A 22,744-nucleotide genomic window follows, 5' to 3' on the forward strand; every position below is an offset into this window, starting at 1 on the left:
CTTGTAGGTGTGATCAAGGAGTCTGTTCCAGCCTCCGGCCAGGAGGTTTCACTTACTGCCATTGTTGACCAACTGTGTGTTTTGGCATCCAAATTTAAACTCATCACGGACCAGCTAGTTGTCTTGGCAGGGAGGGTGGGTGATGTATTCATCCGTCCTCCTGATAAGGCTCTGTTATGCTCACCTGGTCTCCACAGGGGTGCCGAACGGAACTGGACGGTCCGATGTTGAATGGCTCCTTGTGCCCCCTCTGATTCTCCTGTCACTAAAACAGGTTTGCCTAAAAGGTTAAACGAAATGTTACCCAACCGTAAGGAGGAGGGCCAGCTCCCACCTCCCGTGGCCTTCTTGTGCACCCCTCTGCTATGTCTCACCTTAGCGTTATGAATGGCAGACTCTCCATCCTGCGACTGTATGCAGGGGTGTGTAGTAGTTCAAGGATCTAGTTACTTCACTGATCCTGCAGAGTTCCAGACAACAGTGACTCAATGGGGTAAGTCTTTATACCAATGATATGGATTGCTTTAGAGTTCAAGTTGCCAAAAGTTCACTTCTGTCCCTCTTTCTTACAGGTTTCCCCTTGGTGCGAAAAGATGAAGCAGACTTCTTCCAAGGAGCGTTGTGCTGAATTCCAAGGTAAGTTTCATACCAGCATTATGCGAGAAAGTCTTTACATGCGGTATTGTTGTTCTGCGTAACTAACCTGCTGTTTCTTTGTATTCTGCAGTTGCTGTATCTCCAGGGCAGAGGTCACGTGGTGGTGCCTTGCAGGGCCGCTAGGAAATGCAGCCTTCGGGTGAGTCGTAGCGCTGCGTAAGAGTTAATGTCCAATGAGGCCTTTCCCAATGCACAGCTAACCTGATGTTTTCTTTGTGTTCAACAGGTGCGGCAGCTCCGGAGTGGCGATCAAGTGATGGTGGCGATCAAGTGATGGTGCTTCGATGGATCGCTGGGATGAGCAGCTCTCGGGTGAGTATTAGCGATGCGCAGGATAGCAATGTAGTTTATGTGGTCTGCGCGGCTAACCTGATGTCTTTTCCTTTTCAGGTCAGCAGAACGGAAACTCCAGAGCGATCGAGTTGGAGCATCAGGAAAGAGCTTTGTTCTGTTTTCTCCTCTCTCTTCCTTCCTTTGCAGGTACCTCGTGAAGAACTGGACGGGCGTGGCTGAAGACAGGCCTGAAGTTAACAGACACGGTGAGCGTTACGCTGCAGGAGTGCAGAATAACGCAAAGCATGTTCTGTTCTGAGGGCGTGGTTTATATAGCCTTCAAGAAGTAGTTCCCAGGTAAAGTAGTCCCTCCAGCCACACGCTAGGAAGTAGTTCCTCAGGTAAAGTAGTCCCTTCAGCCTGCCTCAGACTGGTGTGCACATGGTTCTCTCGCCTTTGAAACCTGCTTTATTTGTGATGGCAGCATGAGCCTGACCAAGTCCAGGAAGCCCTTATGGAATCCTTTGGGGCCTTAAAGGTCCCCATGGGTGCCAGTACCCTGGGCAGGTTGGTCTGTTCCTGATGTCTGGGGGCAAGGACCGTGACAGGCTCCTAGTGGCAGTGTTTGATTTTCCTCCAATTCGTCCCCTGCCGCAAAAGACCCTTATGCTCAGGAGCCAACAACTATTGATAGGGGTCAGAACAATCACCAGGAGAGCAGAGTTCTGCCCATGACCTTATCTCCGCCACGGACAAAATCAACTTTAAAAGGAGGGCTGACTATTCATAATGATACAATGATGCCCCCCTATCAGGTGCAAATCTAGCTCATCTGAGATGTCACTCAGAACTTCAGTGTCTCCATTCCCAAACCCATATCCGTAGAAATGGTCATGAGGCTTCCAGGCCTTCTGTAGTGATGATTCCTTTTGAAAGCCTTTGGGGATGTTGAAAGATTAAAGAATAAGTGTATCTCTTGGATTCGTAATACAAGGGGCTGTCTTTCAATCAACAGAGATGACATTTTGCACTGCACTAGAGGGTATGTTCCCAACTTCGTGTTTTTTTGGCATCTCAAAATGTTGTCAAAGGTCTGTTATCAATAGACCTTAGAACTTATCCCCCAGAGGTGTCCACAATTGGCATCAGGTCCTTCGAATACTTCAAACTGTTCACTGCAATCAGGGCTTATTTAACTTTTAGTAGTCATGTAAATGGTTCCCATGCACGCCGGATCATCGTAAATCATACCAATAGTAACCACATAAGAAGGCCCAATGAGTCTTTTTCGAACTTGTACTCAGTGAACTGACTGGGAGGGGTACTTCCGCCTACTGAATACTGAATAAAAAAATGGCTACAAAATGCTTTCCTGGAACATTGCTGGGATGAATAGACTGTTGGAGGATACAAACTGGTGCTCTTACATCCAAGGTTTACAAATTATAATATTGCAGGAAATATGGGCAGTACATCCTGTTTTTCTTCAAGGTTACCAGACCTTCCATATACCAGCTTTGAAAGGGCTCCATGTTAGACCGCCTGGTGGCCTTCTAGAATGGGTGGACATCACATTAGGCTGGAAGATCGAAGTCAAGGACACTTGTTCTGTTGATTTGCAATTCCTGTTTATTTGGCTAACTAATGATGACTTGATGCATGTTTTTAACATTTATAACAGGCCTACACTGGGACTGTCAACTTTGGCTTGCCTACAGGATCTAGTGAATGATATGTATTCTTCTCACACCCAGTCTAGTTTTACCCTTGTGGCCTGTGACTTCAATTTACAGTTTGAGCTGTTGAAGGACTTAGTGGATCTATGGGAGGACCAGGATATGGTCTGGAAATGCCCTCCTTGCCCCCCACATACACACCGATTGACCATGGATGTGGCTTGTAGCATATCGAATTTGAATCTGAGAGCCTTTAACAGGAGATGAGTCAAGATTCAGCTAGCATGGAACCACCTTCACAGCCTTCACAGCCACACCAGTACTATGCTAATAGATTACCTGCTGATCTCAGGGGAAGATTGGGCAAGGCTGGGGGACTTTCATATTGGTAATCGGTTGGAGAGTGACCGTTATCCCCTGGATTTTGAAATTCTGGGTATATCGCAGGAGACTGCTAGTACAAGAGCGTTTCCCAACGCCCATCCCCTGGAGCTCCAGGGACATGCACGCAAATCTATCAAATGGCTGAAGGTGCTAGATCAAGTGCCTTAACCTGATATTTATGCACCAATTTTAGATAACATATCCGCTATTTGTGATGAGCAGACTGACAGCAGATCCAGCCAAGAAGAATATGCCAAGTTAAATGTGAACCTTCTTCCATTTATTTCTGCTAGTCCCAGAGAAATCAAGAAAGGGCTAATGAATTAGCCAAATTGGTTTGACAATGACTTCTGCATAGCAAAGCGGAAAATCAGGCTGCTTATTAAACGATCAGAGGCAGTGGATACATGTATTTTACGTAGACTACAATCTAATTACAAAAAGCTAATTATTGAGACAAAAAGGAAATTTGTCACTGGAAATGGTCCCTATTAGATAATGCATTAAAATCCAGAGATGTGTGCCTCTTTTGGAATTTGCTATCTGGGAGGGAGTGAAACAGGACAGGGTTTTATATTGCACAATAGGGGAAGGCACCTGATGGTGTCATTTCTCTAGCTTATATGGAGTGGACCCTACTCCAGGCCCAAATCTGGCTACTATGAGCCTAGCCCCTGTACTAATCTTGCCTTCTCTGTTAGTGAAGTAGCAGTTGCCCTCAGGTCACTGAAAGATCATGAAGCTGCAGGACCAAATTTGATCCCAGCAGATATCTTCAAAGACGAACCAACTATCTGGGTTCCAGTGCTCTCCAAAATCTTTAACGCAAACCTGATTAGCGGTCAGATACCTACCTCGAGAAAAAATCTATAATAGTTCCTATTTATAAAAAAGAGGGCAAAGAACAACCAGCAAATTATCGCACAATTTCACTTCTGGACGCTGCTGGTAAGCTTTCTGGAAAATTGCTACACTCACGTCTACAGGACTGGGTGGAAGGTGAGAATATGATTAGTCACCTCCAGGCTGAGTTTTGATTGAACAGAGGTACCCTGGACCACTGCTTTTTGTTACATTTGCTGATCCAAAAATATGCAGCATTAAATAAAATGCTTGTTTACTCTTTTTAGATTTAAAGACCACTTTTGATAGAGTTTCCAGGGATGCTCTATGGCAAATCCTGCTATCACGTCACACCTCCATTGATCTGGTCTCTATTATCTCTGCACTGTATTATAACAATAAGGCCAGAGTTTGTTATGGACTGGGTGGTGAGATGACAAAGGAGTTTGACGTTGTCATGGGTGTCAGGCAGTGATGTGTCCTGGCACCTCTCCTTTTTAACATCTACATTGAAGAAGTTATTGATGCGTTAATGGATCGGTGTCAGGACCCCCAAAGATTGGCTTCAGATTTAGCTGGAGCCATAATTGGTTCCCAACTTGACTACTGCAATATCCCCTTTGCTGGCAAATCAGTAGAAAACATGGAGAAGCACCAATCCATCCAAAACAGTGCCCTCGAAGGGACCACATCTCTGCTGCTAGGAAACAGGCACACTGGCCTCTGGTCAAGGAACGTGTCCTCTTCAAAACACTGGCTATAACCTATAAATCCATCAACCACACAGGCCCTCAATACCCAACACATAGAATAAACAGACCAACTTTTTCTAGACAAACCAGAACACCATATGCAAATCTACTCACAGTGCTCAAAGTCAAACAAGCCAGAGCGGGTGGCTCCAGCTTCCCTTTCATCGCTGCCATGCAATGGAACTCCCTTACACCCCACCTTAGAGCTGAAACTTCCCACTTAACCTTCCACAAAGCCATCAAAACACTGCTATTTGCCTGATCTCCCCAGCTGCTTAGCTAACCTACATCATGCCATATAAACCTGCTTATGTCAATACCTAACTGTCAATAATATTTTTCACATGTAACAAGTTAAGTATGTTCCAAGTAACTAAGTTGTCTTCTTGTAACAGCGCCTCGATGCCAGTGGACTGTTTGTGTGCCTTATACATTAAAACAATTAAATAAATAATTACTTGCCACCTCTACAAATGGTTTTAGGCTGGCTCTGATCATTTTTCAGACTAAGTGCAAATCCCTTGGTTTAATTTTAAACTCGGAGAAATCAAAAGTGATGATGTTTAAGCCTCCATTTTCTAAAAAGAGAGCTATATCTTTAACTGCAAGCTACACTACTATTGAACAAGTCACTTACTATGATTATTTGGGTGTGCAACTCTAAGACAATGGTGGATGGGGTGCACAACTCTCTAGATCAGTGATTACACATTGAAAAAGTATAGTGGTGGTATCCTTTCCTTCTTTTCTAAACATGGGAGCGGTGCTATATCACCATCTCTCGATTTATCGAAGAAGCAAGTGCTTACAAAACAGCTGTTTTGTTTGGTGCAGAATTGTGGGGCTAAACCTATTCCAGTAAGTTGAGAGCTTTTGAGAACAAATTTCTTAAAAAACTATTATTGCTCCCAATTAGTATACCCTCAGCCATGCTCCATTTGGAAATCAGTCAACTGCCAGTTGCGACCCAATCCCCTATTAAACCTGCTATATATTGGCTTAAGGTATGGAGCTCAGAGGATTTAGTGAAATATCGTGAAGGGCTTCTACATGTCATGAGTATAGCGGGAGGGAGGAGTCTTAAATGCTTTGGGCATGTGAAGGCAACTTTTCAGAATGTAGACAAGCCTGATCTCTGAGAAACCCCATGGGCCCTTTGCATTCAGGAAACCAAGCAGCTGAAAGACTGCGTGACTCAGAAAGAGCCTTGGAAAATGTGATTGTGGCTGTTGCTTCTCTAATGTTGGGTCCAGATTACCTGGAATCCAGAAGGGAGAGCGGGTTCAAAGCCTATTTAGATATAGTTTCCCCGCTGCTAGAGAGATCCTTGTATCTCCGTTTCAGACTTGACATGTTACCTGTTTCAGTTTTCACCTTACCATGGAGGTTTGATGCCTCAGCAAAGTGGCCTATGTGTGGTATTTTTTAATTAAACATTAGTGCATTTTATGGTGAATTGTGAAAAATGCTTCACTTAAGGTGTTTGTATTTATGCCAAATCTTTATTGAGCATGTTATCCGCTAGCTATTCCTGCATTACAGTGTTTAAACCAGTGTTTATCTCCTTATGTTACTTATGCTATTGCTCATTTTATTTTTTGAGTATGGTGGCAGAGGAACAAGGCCCTGAAACACGAAAATGTTACCATTGGGTTCAATTGATTTATTTGATTTATATTACTTCAATTTTCCGTCCCTTTGAATGTATGGTATATATTAAAGTCTTTGTACATTGCGATTTTAATACATTGTCTGAAACTGTTGGGTTTAGTCGGTCTTTTAGCTGTACAAATATTTATTTATTTTTAGATGTGCATTATTGTAAGTAAAATAAAACGGTATTATTTTATGAACTGTTATGTATTTTTTAGCCAGAAAAAGTATTTTTGACTGACTGGCTGATATATACATCTTTTATTTTGTGTAAGGTTTATAGTTTGCAAACCAAAATCACAATAAAAAAAATACAAAAATAAAATAAAATAGGGACATCTTTCTGCAGCCTCTTTCAAAAACCAGCACTCCAGATAGTGTATGTTCTGCCGCAGCCAGCCATCTCCTTCCAGTGATACCCAGAAAAATGTTGATCATTTCCTGTCCGTCTGTGTGCACGCTATTTTATAATCAAAACTCCTCCACTAATCGTGTTTTCTAAGTAGTCAGGGCTGTAATGAATCCTGTGAAGTCATCACTGAACCCTATCCTGAGATCTCCTCCCATGTGAATAAGGGGCAGCAGCTGCTACCTGATACTAACCGTGGGGATGGTATTACGAGGGAGGATCACATGAGAGGAGATCTCAGGATGGGGAGAAACACAGTATCCTTCCCTTATGAATGAGGAAGACCACATAATTCCTGAATCCTTCATGGATGATTGTCATTTTCGAAATCCCTCCCACTTTAGGACCCAAAGTACCCTTACTTCAAATCATTATGAGCAGAATAACATTCACACCTCAAATACACATAATTCATATTTAACATATTGTTACTCTGATGTTTTCGACAACAATCCTATGGACTACAACTCCCACAATGCCTCGCGAAGACAAGGAAGAGGAAGGAGGGGTTAATAGGGATTGAAAGAAACACAGGCTAGTTGTTATAGTGTAGATCAGCTGTGTGGGTCATTTAAAAGTGTCTTTCACTTTCAAGTCGGCTTTGGAGAGCAGAGCAGCAGAGTGGGCGAAGCGGGAAGCAGAACCACGAGTGAAGGCAGATGCACGGGAATGAACCATGCAGGAGAAGGCAGAGGCTTTCAAGCTGCTGCTTGTCAGCCTTAACAGAGTGGCGGGAGACCCAGGGAAGCGTAGCAAGCACTAGGGAAGAGCCACTCCAGAGCTGGCAGCAGCGGCAACGCTTTCGGGAGAGCGGTCATGCCGGAAAACAACAGCTCCACTGGCAAGTGAACGCAGAGCTTGTGGGGGAGCTGAAGAAAGGCCTGCAACGTGTGAGAAGCCATTCCCAAATAAGGACTTCACCCCAGCCATGTGTCACAGGTTGGGAAACACCACTGAGTTGCACCAGTGATCGTGGGCACCTAGGGGTGTACCGACAGGCCCCAAAACAATTGAAAGTACATATTCAATACTGCCCAAGTAAAGCAGAAAGATTGAATTTGCATAAATCCTTGTGCATGGAATGCCAAGATGGGGAAAGTTGGGGCAAAGATTATTACAAGCAGATAAATGTTAAAGAAGAAGTTAAAGGTCAGAAGTTATACAAGTCTCCATATCTGATATGCCAATATGGAGAAAGCTGGACCAAATATTGCCACAAGCAAATGAACATTGGTGAAGAAGTTAACTTGAACAAGTCTCCATATAAGACATGCCAATATGGGGAAAATTAGAACAAGCAATATCTAAAGCCAATACAGTAAAGACAGTGCAGGAATACAACTGGCTATACTGAAGGATTGAGAGAACATTGGAAGAGGTCCTGGTAAACAAAGTACATCAGACAATGACCCTTTGGGGAAAATATACCTGGCAGCAGAGTATACCAGAGGATCTGCAAGGCCCAGAGGGGGAATACCTGCGAGGGGAGTACACCAGGTAAACCTTGTATAGTATAGGAAAGTAAAAGACAAAGACATTGTGAATAGATATCTGGCAGGAAATTATGTCAGGGGATCTAAAGAATCTGCTGAAGGATTCCTGGCAGGGGAATATACCAGGAAGTTATCATTGAAGCAGGTTTTGTATAAAAGGGATATTCTTTTCCAACCATGAGAAGTTGTTAAATGAAAGATACGTTTTGCTATCATTGACGTGTTTGCTGTATAAAAGAGACACTGTTGCCAGCTTTGAGAAGTTGTATGGAAAAGATATTCCCACCCTCCTTAAGGGAACATTGTTTGGAAAAGACACTTTTTGTTGTACAAAAGCGAACATTGGTTGGGAAAAGACACCTTCACCATTAAGAGATCATTGTTTGGAAAATACACTTTCACCATCCTTTCTGAGAATAATCATGGGGAAGGGAAAAATCCTTTGGATCCAATGACGTATCCATGGAATAAACCATTCTTCTCTTCGATATATTTATTTGTTTTACATTTGAACACTTTTTGTTGGTTTAAACCTAGATCAGAGACAATTTCCCTTACACTTAATTGTTTCATTTCTAGTGTAATGAGGATGCCCATTCCTGTCATGAGGATCTACCTGAAGCATGTCTCCAAGTGCAATGGCTGGTATGACTCTGATCTAGCTTCTCTGAAACCTTGCCCCTGTCATGAGGATCCACCTGAAGCCTGCCTCCAAGTGCAATGGCTGGCATGACTCTGATCTAGCTTCTCTGAAGCACAAGTGCAGAGTTGCTGAACCGAAGTGGCAAACCTCGGGTTCACCCTCTGACAAACTGGACTGTCGCCTGCTCCAAAGGCAATATCGTTTTACTATCCGCTCCAAGAAGAGGGCCCACATCCAAGCCCACATCTCTGGAGCCACGAACAATACAAATGAACTTTTCAAAATCTGCAAGGAACTTGCCAATCCAACTGCAGTCTCCACCTCTCTCCTCCCTTCCCAGGCTCTCTGCACATCCTTGGCCTCCCATTTTGCATCCAAAACTCAGGCCACCCTGACTTCATTCTCCACTACCTCCATCCCCACTCCCCCTCCTGGTCTCATCCAAACAGGTGCTCCCCTGCTCTTCTAGAACCATTAAGGACAACATCTCCTCTCTCATCCCGGCTCTTGCTGACCTCTGTAACCACTCCTTCACCACTGGCTCTTTCTCCCTATCCCCCAAGCACTCTCTTGTTAACCCTCTCCTAAATAATCAGTCTGATGACCCTCTTGCCCGGCTAACTATCGCCCTAGTTCTACCACCCCCCTTCATGGCTAAACTCTTGGAGAAGTTGATCCCTCATACTGACTGAACTTTTCGGTTGCCTCCATGACCATCAATCTGGATTACAGGCATCTCAAGGCACGGAAATTGCCCTTCTGAACGCCTGTGAAGACATGCTTGCAAATCTTGACTCTAACTCTCTTGCTGGTCTCATTCTCCTTGATCTCTCCTCTGCCATCAACACAGTAAACCATTCTATCCTCATTAAACGGCTCTGTGATACCCTCAGAATCACGGACCGGGCACTGGACTGGCTGACCTCTTGCCTCACTAACAGCCCTTCCCAGTTGCAACTGGGCCCTTTCTCCTCCGCCACCTCACTCTCCATCTGCGGCATCCCCCAGGGCTCTATCCTATCGCTATGGCTCTTTCAATATTTATCTCATCCCTCTGGCTCACTTGATCACCTCCTTCTCTCCTCATTTCCAGTGTTATGCTGATGACACACAGTTTTCCTTCAAACTTCCCTCCACTACCTCCTCTTACTCCTCCCTCATTCCTGACTGACTGACCACCATCCAGGCATGGTGTGCGGCTAACGATCTCTGTCTTAATGCCAGTACGACTAGAACCTTCTCATTGGAACACCTGCACCCTGTTTCCCTTGTACCCTCTGGCCGCCCTCCTGGTGTCCTATCCCATAATATCCCATGAGGCCAAAAACCTTGGGGTCATCTTCAACTCCTCTCTCTCCTTCACCCCTCACATCTTGGACCTTGCCAAGAAGGCCCACTTCCAGCTTTACCTCCTTAGAGGCATTCCCCCTTTCCTCGCCTTTCCCCAGAAGCTCAATGTCTCCAGAGCTCTGGCCCTCTCTAGGCTGGACTACTGCAACAACCTCTTCCTCAACCACCTCCCTCCTCCCTAAGCCCCCTTCAGCTAATCCAGAACAGGGCTACAAGACTTATCCTTGGCTTCAAGCCCATGGACCGTATCTTCCCAACCCTAAAATCTCTCCACTGGCTCCCAGTGGCCGACAGGATCAAATTCAAGACCCTCTGCATCATCCACAAGGCTTTCTGGGGCTTGGGATCATGCTATCTCCAACTTTCTCTCCCTAAATACTGCCCTGTCAGAGCCCTCCGCTCCTCAAACTCCACTCCTTACTGTTTTTGCCATTGTTATTTCCCCCCTGCTCCCTCCCTATTGTGGCTTCTGGTGCCTGGAAACACCATTTTATTGTTTAGACACCTAACAAATGCTCAATAATTAAAACCAAATAAAAAAAACAATGGTCAGATATATTTCAAGAACAGTTTACTTAATTTTAATGACAAGACACACTGATCTTTAGTTATATCTTCCTTGGTAGAGAAACTCTCTTTAATATAGGGACAGAGAGGCCTTTATCCAACCCTTTTCTTTTCATAAAGATGTCTGATGTTGAGAACATTACCACTTTGTATCCGCCTCTCAATTCTGACCCCTCAGAGGGCCCTTCACTCCTTATCTTGTGACTGGCAAGGTGGGGCTATCCACCCTAGTCGTGTGACTTGGCAATGGTGGGATTTACACTACTTCTAATGTTAAACTAGCAATTTCAGTTGTGTAATATAACTTTTGATGTAAAGATGCAAGTTTAATAAAATAAACACCATTATAATCTACACATCAGGACGCACAATTTGAGATGCTACATAACTCTGTGAGATGTATATTTTTGGAGATAAGATTTACTTTAATGATTTTCATAATTTTCATCATTATAAACAAGGTGAATTTTGTATCTGCTAAACAAACACTTTTTATCTACAAATCACAATTTTTCCCTGGTTCCAAGAATCTTCCACTGTACAGTTATCGATTTTATCTATTATAGTTTTGGGTTGAAATGCAACATGAAACATTTTGTTCAGCATAACAAGAAATGTACGCTAAATAAATGCCACTTTCAGCCAACAGAGGTCTTCTGTGTTACATTGAAAGCAAACTCTTTTCCATAATACTACTACAGGAAAGCTCAAAATATAATTTTTCTTGGGGTAAACTCTGTCATGTGACCAGAGCCTGTAAAACTGGTTTAAATGGATTTCATGCAGGTGAATCTTACTGTGAAGAATACAACAACATTGTGTGATCTGAGTCTTATGACACATTCCTTTGGCGAGGGTTTACCACTCCAAGCTGAACCCAGTTTGCATTTAATCATCATTTATAAATGCATTATTTTTCTCTAGGCATTATTTATCACACTTTTACAACTGGAAAAAAAGAATTGCATTTTAAAATTACAGATGCATTTTCTCTACACATGGCATCAATAATATAGCAACCTGCGGAGAAATAGACGTCTTTTAGCTTCAGTGCTGTAAAATAAGTGTTCTGGGGCAGAGGCTAAGTTCTTTGAATGACAATCACACTCCATATGCTTGGCGTTAGCACTTTCACATGTGACAACATTCTGATTCCCACACTGAAGTTCTTTGCATGTCCTTGGCATTGAAAACCCAGTATCTAGACACAATGTACTTAAAGGGCCTTAGAAATGGTTACAGTTTGTGGAGTTCTCTTTTACTTTGTTAAAAAATAATTTTCGGATGCGTAGATAATTACTTGTATCTCTCATGTGCACCCTTTTTTATCATGGTAGCAATTAAGAGGTGGAAATCCAACATCAAACAAACTCTTTTGAGCAAATTCTCCCCCTCGCCCTATATCGAATCAAGCTCCATGTTTTCAATTTACTCCAGGGAAATAGCACTTGGCTCCACAAGTACCCACAACTGATAAAAACATGGTTGAAACCATGTTCAAGGACTGATGATGCTGGCTCTGCAAATCGGTAAGCTGGATGCATAGCCAAACTTTGAACATTTGAAGGGATCCAAGTCTATCCTGCATTGTCTGCAAAGTCTAATCCAGGGCTGATGTTTCCATCCACCAGCGTCAGCGAGCGGCTTCTGCATCTGTAAGGTGGCTTGGAACAAACTGGGCAAACACAGGGGCTAAAAGGTCAGAACAGATGGAAATACTGGAAGGTAGTAAGGTCCCCAAAAGCAGAAAAGAAAAGGCCAAAAAAAACAAAGAGATGTCTTCCACTGGGGTGAAGTGGCAAGGACCAGGACCCCTGAGTGGGCAAGGACCAGGACATCTGAATGGGAAGTGTGAGAAACCGAAGGGTGTCTCACTTGCTAGTTCGCGAGGATCTCTCTTTCAGGTGGCCTGGGCCCAGCCATCACCTTTGGGTCCAGACACTGGGGGTGGACCAGTGCGGGAGGATCACCTGGGTGTGGGATCCTCTGGGAGTGGGGGCAAGGCAACCGATATTGAGATGCAGTATCCCCCTTGCCCGTGCCCATACCCCATCCTATTTTATAAGATTCTCCAACGTTCCAACCCCCCCAACCCCCCCCTTTCTACACAAACACTGGGCCGAGGGAGAGGAGGACTGAGAGTAAAGAGGCGAACACTCATTGGACATGTCCTGTTAATAAGGTCAGGCAAAGTCAGGCACTTACATACATTTGATACCCATTAGCTCCCCCCACACGGATAAAAGGCAGAACATTGAGACACACTGTGAGCAAGGTGAGACACAAGAAAGAGCGGAACTTTCGGGGCAAAGGCGAACCCACTGGAGCAGGACGACCGATCGAGAGACCAGAGCGAGAGGTAGGGAAACCCTAAAGATCCCTGCAGAAGGTTGTTTCCCCCGGGGAACCATGAAGGATGCACAGAGAAAGCCAAATCCCAGACAAGAAGAAGCCTGTGTTGTGTTTCAAGGGCGCAAGCAACCCTCCCGGGTGAACGGCAGAGTTGGGGAGGCGAGGCCAAGCCTGTGGTATCAACCTTGACTCGTGAATCAAAGCCACAGAGAAAAGAAAGAAATGCACACTGGGAGAAACCAGAAAGTGTCTCACCCACTAGTCCCCCCCCCCGGGATCTGTCATCCAGTAGGCAAGGGCACAGCCATCACTTTTGGATCCAGTTCCTGGGGGTGGACCAGTGTGGGAGGATCATCTGGGTGAGGGGCCTTTAGGGAGTGGGATTGGGACACCAGATGGTGAGACATGGTATGGATATTTACAAATTTTACCCCTACCTCACCCTCATTACAACACAAATACTTTCTCACGGACAGCCCGCTATGAGAGAAAATGGACTAACACCCGAACCGTATACCTGACATATTCCATATACAATGGTCAGGCAAGGTCAGACAATTACTGCACGGTCGGCTAGGTTTATTTTTCTTTCGCTTACATTTAACTCAGACTTTTCCTTTCCGCCTTGTTCTCCTATTCTCTTTTTTCCTACCTCCTGATTGTCATTCCGTGTACATACTGTTTGTCTCTGTATTCCATCCGGATTATAATTTTGTCGGGATACCTGTCTACTTCCCAGAGACCATTTCCTTCCCAGCAATTATCTACAAGCTTTCGTGGAATCCCCTCATATGTATTGGATTTATCTCTGAGTCTATTTGGCATTCAGCTTTGGGAGAAACAGCCTAAACACTCCTTAATCTTTGGAACTACTCATCACTTCTCCTGCAGAACTTGTACCAAGGGTTTTTTCTGCCATCCGGCTTTTCCCTTGGGGCTGAGGCTGGCCCCCTGGGAGCCGCGAAGGCAGGTTATGGTAACTGCCAAGGTGGCCTCCGGAGGGGCCAGACCTTATTTGCACGAAAAGAAGGTTCGAACTCCTAAGGATCAGACTCCATCTAAGAAGAAGGAATGTTCAAGAGTCAAGGCAGTGTTTAAGGATCCTATATCTGAGGACTCAGGTGAGGAGAAGGGGGAGGTGGAGCCGAAGCTTGACAGCATACAACGCCCATCTATAAACATGGGGTCCTTGGAGCAATACCAAGAACATGTAGCTGAAATGCAGAACCTGACTGCTGAAGTTCAAGCCTTAAGAATGGAAAACATAGTCCTTCGGCAACAAGTGGTATTACGTCGAGAAGACCACAGAGATTTACCTACTATGCCTCTCTCGTTTGGCAAATATGATGGCCATCCAGGAGGACTTAAGGATTTCCTTGACGCCTGTAAGGTATGCTTTACTTTTAGACCCCATGCTTATGAGACTAGCCGTTCCAAGGTTGGGTTTATTATAGCTAACCTCACAGGAAATGCTTTATCATGGGCAACACCCTTGGTCTCAAATGATGACCCTTCCTTGAATAACTATGACCAGTTTGTGATTGCCTTTAAGGACCGATTCGATAGACCAGAGGTGCTTTACTCCTCTTTGGAAGCTATATTGGATGTCCGCCAGGGAAATACAGACGTACAAACCTATATTTCCCGCTTCCTCAGACTGGCCGCAAAGGCGGACTGGCCAGATTCGGCTCAACAGACTATCTTCAGAAGAGGTCTTCAGGATGAGATTAAGGATGAGCTTGCTCGAGTAGCTAGACCCTTTTCGTTCAAGGATCTGATGACTTTGTCTCTCCAGATTGAATTTAGGTTGCAGGAACGTCGACAAGAGAGGAGACGCATACGGGGAACCTCACAGGCAATCGGTCTACCTTCCCAGTCTCCTGTTCAGAGACCTATTCCCTCTACTGACGAGCCCATGCAGATTGGTGCCACTTGCAGGCCTCTCACTCCTGAAGAAAGAAGACGTCGCCGAGAGGCAGGGCTGTGCATGTACTGTGGATCCTCAAAACATCTATTGAGAAATTGTCCAGAAGTTCCCACTAGGAAGAAGGAAAACTCCAACCCCCGATCTGCTGCAAGGGAAGTCTCAGGGGAATTGCGAGTCACCCTTGCTACAACCCAAGAACCTTAGAAGAGAATGAAGAGAACAGCTTGATGGTTTTTAAGGTCCTCTTGTGGTTATCTGATTCAGCTCCAGTGGAGGGTTTGGCGATGTTAGACTGTGGAGCCGCAGGCAATTTTATGGACACGAACTGGGCCAAGGAGAATCTTGTCCCTACAAGACCCAAGTCAAGACCCATTCCTGTGGAGGTGGTGGACGGTGAGCCCCTATCCTCGGGTCCTATCCTGAGGGAGACAATTCCATTGCAGATGAGAGTGGGCAACCACCAAGAATTCCTGGTATTTGACCAGATTTGTGCAGCACATTTCCCGTTGGTGATAGGGATATCTTGGTTAAGGAAGCATAACCCTCTTATTGATTGGTCGGCCAATAGAGTGTGCTTCGACTCTCAGTTCTGCAAATCTAACTGTATGAATTCTTCTACAGCCAAGCTCGTGGCCAAGGAAGGAACCAACACTCTCAGACCAGTAATTATATCCGCAGCTCCACTCCAATATCAAGAATTTACAGAAGTATTCCTGGATACCATTCCCAAGCAACTACCTCCGCACAGAGCAGAAGACTGCAGCATAGACCTGATACTGGATTCTACAGTGCCTTTCGGAAGGATGTACCCTTTGTCTCTCCCAGAACGAAGAGCTCTCAGAGAATATCTTGATGCCAATCTCAAGAACGGGCTGATTCAAGAATCAGTCTTCCTGTGGTGCTTCATTGTTTTTTATCCCTAAGAAGGATTCAGATGAGTTACGTCCATGCATTGATTTCAGAGGACTCAATAAGATCACAATTTGAGACAGGTATCCCTTGCCCCTCATACGAGACATCTTAGAAGCGGTTCAAGGGGCAGTGTACTTTACAAAGCTGGATCTAGGAGGAGCTTAACACCTCCTGAGAATAAAACAGGGAGATGAATGGAAGACGGCTTTTCGCACTCCGTTGGGCTTATATGAATATAGAGTCATGCCGTTCGGTCTTGTGAACGCTCCGGCTGTTTTCCAGAGGTACATGGATAAGGTGTTTGCAGACTTGTTGTATATATCAGTGGTGGTCTGCTTAGATGACACCCTCGTCTATTCTAAGTCACTTGCCGAACATAGGCTACAGGTCCAGAAGTTGTTGAGGCGGCTCCTAAACCATCAGCTGTTGGTCAAACCAGAAAAATGCCAGTTTGAGGCAACTTCAGTGTCGTATCTTGGGTTTATCCTTTCCCAAGAAGGAATCGAAATGGATCCAAGAAAGGTCAAGGCAATCCAAGAATGGAAGGAACCGGTAAACCTAAAGGAGCTGCAGAGTTTCCTGGGTCTAGCCAACTTTTACAGCCGATTCACTCCTAACTTCTCACAGACAGTACTACCCCTTACTGCACTTCTTAAGAAAGGGGTAAGATATTCATTTGAAGGCGAACCCAAGAAACCTTTTCTTATCCTTAAGGAAAGATTCTCTACAGCTCCCATATTGATCCAGCCAGACCAGACCAAATAGTTCATCCTGGAAACCGACGCTTCTATCGGAGCAGTAGGAGCTGTACTTCTCCAAGAATCAGAAGACGGCTATGAACATCCAGTTGCTTATTTTTCCAAAACGTTAACCTGCAGTGAACGGAACTACTCTGTATTGGAGAGAGAGTTATTGGCAATCAAGCTGGCATGCCAGGAATGGCGCCATCTCCTACAAGGAGCTGCACATTGCTTTGTGATCCGTACTGACCACAGAAATCTGAAGGTGCTACAGCAGATGGAATGTACCAATGCACGCCATGCCCGATGGGTTTATTTTTTCCTACAGTATGACTTTGTTGTAACGTACATCCCTGGAACTGAAAACAAGAGGGCTGATGCCTTGTCATTAAGTAAGGGGGAAGGCTTGGGGTTATATCAAGGACATGACTTGGTGTTTCCGAAGCTTAAGATTCTAGCCTCAACTACCACATTTCTTAAGGAGCTGTTACCACTGTATCAGAACTGCACAGAGCTCTCTTCCTCTATCGTACAAGGAAAGGAAGGATTGTATTATCATGAAAAAGCTCTCTTTGTCCCAACCAAGAAACTTCAAAGGATGGTTCTTTCCTGGTGCCATGATACACCCTTGACAGGTCATCCGGGTATAAAAAAGACCTACGACTTATTACGTCGGGGTTTTTGGTGGCCAACCTCAGAAAAGACGTGCATCAGTACGTCTCTACTTGTTCTGTATGTGCCTCAAACAAGTATCAGACGGGAAAGCCCATAGGTTTGTTGCAGCAACCTTCTATATCAGAACGCCCTTGGGAACACATATCCATGGACTTCATTGTGGATCTTCCTCAGTCTTCTGGCATGACTGTAATCATGGTCACTGTTGATTCCTATAGCAAACTGGCACAGTTCTCGGCCTTTCAACAGCTGCCTTCGGCCTCAGATACCGCAGCAGTCTTCCTTCGAGACATGGTCCGTCTGCATGGCTTCCCAAGAACTATAGTTTCTGATTGTGGATCCGAATTCACCTCCAGATTCTGGGCCACTCTCTGTCACATTTTGGGAATCCATAGGGCGCTTTCCTCAGGGTATCATCCCCAAAGTAATGGCCAGACAGAAAGACTCAACGCTAGCTTGGAACAATACCCGAGGTGCTTCTGTAGCCCACAGCAGGAGAAGTGGTTCAAATTTCTCTCCGAAGCTGAGTTTGCCTATAATAATGCCACTCACACAAATGTTCAGATGAGTCCTTTTTTTTGTACCTACGGATTCAACCCTCAACACCTACCCTGGCTTAGTACTCCATCTACCAAGGTTCCTGCGTTAGATGAGGCTCTAAGAAATCTACACGAAGTACATGAGGTAGCCAAGAAGGCACACCTAGCCAGCCAAATGTCCCAGAATAAGTGGGCGGATAGGAGCAGACGTTCCAATCCTGAGTGGAAGATAGGACAGCTAGTCTGGTTGTCCAACAGATTTCTACCAAGATGGGTCCACACAGGGAAATTATCCTCGCGTTTCATTGGACCCTTTCCTATTGTTCAACAGATCAATCCAGTAGCTTTTAAGCTCAAACTCCCCGATTATCTCAAGAGAGTTCATCCTGTCTTTCATACCTCTCTTCTAAAGGAGTATAAAGAAGATCCATTTCAAAGACCAGTTCATAAAGGACGCACCAAGGTGGATCAGATTTCTGATGAGTATGAAGTGGCTTGTTTAGTTGATTCTAGATACCGCAAGGGCAGATTGCAATACCTGGTTCATTTAAAGGGCTATCCCAAAGAAGAAAGATCCTGGGAACCTGACTATCACATTCATGCTCCCCAACTGGTGAAGAGATTCCATCAATTTCATCCGGGTAAGCCAGGGGGTTCCCCGAGGAGAAGGGGGTATACTGTCAGGAATCGAGGGTGGAAGCTATGGAATCAATGCAGGCTCTAGTAGACAGCACGCTCTAGTCCTCATCCAATATGGTGGCTTCCACTATAAATCCTAGCTCCGCCCCTAGCTCTGTGCGTTGTATCTGTGTTTACTTTCACTGTTGACGCTCCGTTTCACTCTGCTGAGTTTTTCTTCCTCCTGTCACGGTTTCCGTGTGTGCTTGTCTTTTTATCTGCATTTTCGCCTCGGTAACTAAACATTTTTTTTGGCTTTCTCTTTTACATTCTTTCGTGCGCGGCTTCGGCCAGCGGCACTTTCACTGCCTTTCGCTTCTTTACCCTTAGTCAGCTTTCTGCTTTCTTTCTGTAGACCTCCTGTTTGTTCTACTTTCTGGCGCGATCCCCGGATTGTGTCCTGCAACTCTACACCTTCTTGTTTTCCTTGCTACTCGCCTTCCTTCACTGCTCTAGCTTTTTGCCGCCTACACGGTCGCTAGGTTTATTTTTCTTTCGCTTACCTTTAACTCAGACTTTTCCTTTCCGCCTTGTTCTCCTATTCTCTTTTTTCCAACCTCCTGATTGTCATTCCGTATACATACTGTTTGTCTCTGTATTCCATCCGGATTATAATTTTGCCCGGGATACCTGTCTACTTCCCAGAGACCATTTCCTTCCCAGCCCTTATCTACAAGTTTCATTACTATCATGGAATCCCCTCATATATATATTGGACTTATCTCTGAGTCTATTTGGCATTCAGCTTTGGGAGAAACAGCCTAAACACTCCTTAATCTTTGGAACTACTCATCACTTCTCCTGCAGAACTTCTACCAAGGGTTTTTTCTGCCATCCGGCTTTTTCCCTTGGGGCTGAGGCTGGCCCCCTGGGAGCCCCCGAAGGCAGGTTTTGGTAACTGCCAAGGTGGCCTCTGGAGGGGCCAGACCTTATTTGCACAAAAAGAAGGTTCGAACTCCTAAGGATCAGTCTCCATCTAAGAAGAAGGAACGTTCAAGAGTCAAGGCAGTGTTTAAGGATCCTATATCTGAGGACTCAGGTGAGGAGAAGGGGGTGGTGGAGCCGAAGCTTGACAGCAAGGCAAAAAACATGAGGAAACAGCAGTTCCAAGATGGCAGTTTAACGAGAGAAGAAAGACAGCAAAACAAAAGGGTATCACAAGGAGGGAAGTTCCCTTGACCTTTTCAACAAGGAACCGTTGCTTTTTTCCTTAACCCTCGAGATTGGAAAGCATAAGACCAGGAAAAAAGTCTGAACAATCCTCCATTGTCTGTCAGAGATACCCAGGGCCCTCCCGTGTCAATAATCAAGGCAGGGAAGATCACCAGCTGCCATGGTACTGTCCTTTGCTCCAAGAACAAAGCAGCGTCAGTGAAACCAACGCAGCCGGTGAGTTGGGGAGACCGATTCAAGACCGGTTTGCGTTGAAGCCAAGTTTGCAAGCGGCAACATTGTATGGCGAGCGCTAGAATGAACATTGTTTGAAATACCCATGATAAAAGACGCAAGTAAATTTGAACTAGTGATGAGTGATTGGACTTTGAAACCAAGATACACTACCCTTGACAGCGTGGTCTGGTGCTGGGTGGGTGCTCAGTCGAAAGTCTATGTAAGGTATCCATTTGAGAATTGGCAAAGTGAAAGTGAGAAAGAGAGCATATCAAGAAGAGAGGCAAGCAATTGTGAATCAAAGTGGTCCTGCAACAGGTTGAGTAAAATCCTGCGTACAGTCGAAGGTCTTCTAAGGTGATACGTAAAGAAAGTTTGTGGCAAAGTAGATAAAGTTGAGCCGAGCCCGGCAGAGGGAGATCAGTTGAAAGTTTGGTGTTAAAGGGGGACCCGGGGTGAAGCGAAAATCACTCAAGAAGGTTTTGTGTTCAAGTGGGTCTGAGCCCGGCAGAGGGGGGCCCTGGGTGAACAGTGTATCACCGAGAAGGTTTTGTGAATTAAAGTGGGTCAGAGCCCAGCAGAGGTGGACCCGGGGTGAATCGAAAATCCCCCAAGAAATTGTACACGAGAATCCTGAGGAGAAAGGAACTTTTGAATGTTTGTTTGTTGCATCAAACCCTCTGAAGTAAGAGAGTTTGAATGGCAAAGTGACTTTGGCACAGAAGACACTGAGATTTGAACTGCATCCTCGTGCTTGAGAAGCCAGAGACGGTGCTAAGCTTGAATGTGCCGCCTTGAACCATGCTAAAAAAGTGGGAAAGGGAAGCCAACGGCTTGAATATCCTGACATATCATTTCTTGAACACTTTTCTTTTGCACAACATTGTTTCCCCATACTATTTGTATTTAGAAGTAAGGATTGGCAATAAGTTTATTAGTATAAGCCCTTTTATTTTGACAAGACACCACTAGGACCTCGTTATTATAATTTGATGGTCGTAACTTGCTCCCATCTTTAGATTTAGGATTAGATAGGCATTGTTCAAACCCCATTGAAGTTCAAATAAATACCCTTTAACTGTGATCACTTGTGTCTGTCTTACTGTTTGATAGCATGCCTTCCTTACAACGCAACCGGTGCGTAAACGAAAGACATGAAAGGCCGGTTTGTCTCAAGTAAAGATTTAAGCCGCAACACTGTATCTCACAATTGAAGGTTGCGTACGTGCTGATGAGATGCGAAAGAAAGCAAAGAGTAGTGAAATTTAAACTTACCGATAACTGTGATGCCAGTGATACAGATTAGTGGAGTGGTCCTGCAAAAGGAAATAGCCCACTCGAAAGTGGCCGCAAAATGTTTGATGTCTTGTTATAAAGCGACAAAGTGAACAAACTCTGAAATGCGCAATGGTCAAGATTAATCCTGACGAAAGGGGAAGTTAAAAGGTGAATGCTTTAAGAGAAGGATTTCTTTGAACTTTTCTGATTGTGTTTTGGAACTACTGAGACCAAGAGACACTGGGACAAATAACATAAGAGCTAAAGTGAAAGTCGAAGTGAGCCTGCGCAGGTCTATGAAAAAAACCTCACACACTCGAAAGTCTTCAACATCAGTGAAAGGTCTAAGCCCGACCGAGGGAGACCTGGAATGTTAAATAAGTTAGGGGAAGGGAACCCCTAATGAATGTGAATGAAGCTTGGGGAAGGGAACCCCTGCAAGTGCTGTAATAGCGAGGTCCGAGCCCGACAGAGGGAGACCTACGTAAACTTTTGTTGAACTGTGAAAGAACTTTTGGTGAACTGAAAATAAGTAACTTTAACGTGGTAGGCCAAGCTGGCCTCGACCCACGTTCTGAACTGCCTTTTTTGATAGCCTGAGCCAGAGTGTGTCATCCTGTCCACGGGGGCCGCCTTACTCCGTGCTGTCCAACGCGGGGAGGAGAGCTGACTCAGCCACCTTGATCCTTTATGTTATATCACTGACTTTCCTTTTCATACACATTCCCTTTTACACAATTTTTGTATACGAGATAGGGCAGGCATTAGTTTATTTTTAGTATATGCCATTTTGTTTTGACGTAGACTGACTAGGACTGTGATTTATTTATTATTCGATGGTAGAGACTACTCCCATCATAGCTATAGGACAAAATAGGAGTTTTCCAAACCCCAAGAATTTAATAAAGGTTTTGAAACTTATAGCTCTTGTGTCAGTGCCATACTTGTGATACCATGCCTCCTTTACAGCAGTCAGGATTCAATATGGAGCCTTGTACATGAACGCAAGACAAAAATTGTGTAGCAGAGAAGGATGCTTGCAGGCTCCTTATATGGGATCTGTTTTCAGGAAGGAGTTGCGGTTTGCTCCTATTAGATATCGCGCATGCATAGTTATAAGCAGACCCGACCTAGATATGCACATATAGTGATTTACAGACACCAAGATGTTGAGCTATTTCCATCATTCTACCAAGAGTCGTGGGGCCACTCTGGAGTGACCTAAACCCTGAGCACAATGAGGGAAGAAAGCTGCAGGGAGCCGTGCCCACACACAATACTGTATGATACATGGTGATTGCAATGCAAGCAGGGCTACATTGTATTAGAGGGACCAGAGTGACAGATCATTATATCGGCTGGAGCCATGAAGCTGGGTGTCAGGGTGAAAGTGTCTGGAAAGATGTCATACTAGACAAACCCTGACAATTGCTTCCCACAGCTCTGCCAAACCACCCACCATCCTCCTTCTGATCAAACTTGTCAATGATATGCCTGGATATGCTTGTACCTTCCTCCCCTTACTTTTCATTAAAGGTGCCTCCTTTCTTTCAT

Source organism: Ambystoma mexicanum, chromosome 2p (assembly GCF_040938575.1).
Source record: "Ambystoma mexicanum isolate Mex_15411 chromosome 2p, UKY_AmexF1_1, whole genome shotgun sequence".
Taxonomy (NCBI): domain Eukaryota; kingdom Metazoa; phylum Chordata; class Amphibia; order Caudata; family Ambystomatidae; genus Ambystoma; species Ambystoma mexicanum.